Source organism: Neofelis nebulosa, chromosome 9, assembly GCF_028018385.1.
Source record: "Neofelis nebulosa isolate mNeoNeb1 chromosome 9, mNeoNeb1.pri, whole genome shotgun sequence".
Classification (NCBI taxonomy): domain Eukaryota; kingdom Metazoa; phylum Chordata; class Mammalia; order Carnivora; family Felidae; genus Neofelis; species Neofelis nebulosa.
The window spans coordinates 7474136-7475386 of NC_080790.1; the positions used below are offsets into that span (position 1 = coordinate 7474136).

Here is a 1251-nt window from a genome sequence, read left to right on the forward strand (position 1 = left end):
CACCTATGGCGCTGGAAAAAAGAACTTGGGCTTGAATGGCTTCCCTCTCTTCCTGGAAAGGCTGGTGAGAGCGGAGTGGGGTCTATTTCCCACACCTCCTCCTGTGGCTGAGGAAGTTCCAGGGGCTGACGGCCAGGTGGTGGGTCCAGTGTCCAGGAGGGAGGGGTATACAGGCCACCCGTTCCAGTCACTGAGGCTCACGGGGTCTTCTCGGCAGGACGTCTTGGGTCTTCAAATCTGCTAATGTGGCCTCTGGGAAGGAGATGAGGGGGTGACATTTCCCTGAACCCTCTGTCAAGGAGTACCTCTGAGGGATAAGTTTTCGGAGTTGGAGATAGAGTCCCCATGGCCTTGTGGGGACCCTGTACGGCCAACCAAGATGGCAGCTGTCCTTGGTGCTTCTGAAAATCAGCCTGGGCCATGCGGAGCCGCCTCGAGAGCCAAGCTGGACGGAGCCCACTGCCGGGGAAGAGAAGGCCAGGTGGTTTCCTAGCAATGATGCCTGAGTTGTGCGCTCCAGACGGGGTAGGAGAGTGTGTGCGTGTGTGTGTGTGTGTGTGTGTGTGTGTATGTATTTTTAAGGGAATATTGTTAAATAACAGATCTATGTGTTTTATTGTCAGGCCCTAAATTCATCGCCAGTCTCTATTTATGAGGAAGTAAGTAAAAAGCTCAGATTAAAAAAATTTGGGGGGGAGGGGCAGCGCGCCTGGGTGGCTCAGTGGGTAAAGCGTCTGACTTCCACCCAGGTCATGATTTCGCGGTTTGTGAGTTCGAGCCCGGCGTCGGGCTCTGTGCTGACAGCTCAGAGCCTGGAACCTGCTTTGGATTCTGTGTCTCCCCCCACTCTCTGCCCCTCCCATGCTCATGCCCTGTCTGTCTCTGTCTCTCAATAATAAATAAATGTTAAAAAAAATTTTTTTTAATTTTTTTAATGTTTATTTATTTTTGAGAGGGAGAGTGAGATGGAGTGCGAACTGAGGAGGGGTAGAGAGAGAGGGAGACACAGAGTCAGATGCAGGCTTCAGGCTCTGAGCTCTCAGCACAAGGCCCTATGCGCGACTCGAACTCACAAACCGTGAGATCATGACCTGAGCCGAAGTCAGCTGCTTAACTGACTGAGCCACCCAGGGGCCCCCAAAGCTCAGACTTTAAAAAACTAAATATCAGTAGGATTTTTTTTTTAAAACTCAAGCTAACATTAAGTAATGTTTAGACCTTTTCTGTGTTGTCTCTTGAGTTGTCCCCGAA

The 1251-nt window shown here is 50.8% G+C and overlaps 1 long non-coding RNA gene across 1 annotated transcript; it reads left to right on the plus strand.

The window, feature by feature from the left end:
* On the plus strand, positions 1–876 carry LOC131484345 (uncharacterized). Its single transcript, XR_009248180.1, has 4 exons — positions 1–64; positions 218–525; positions 624–659; positions 750–876. It is a non-coding gene; the product is annotated as an uncharacterized LOC131484345 (long non-coding RNA).
* Positions 877–1251: the final 375 nt, after the last annotated feature.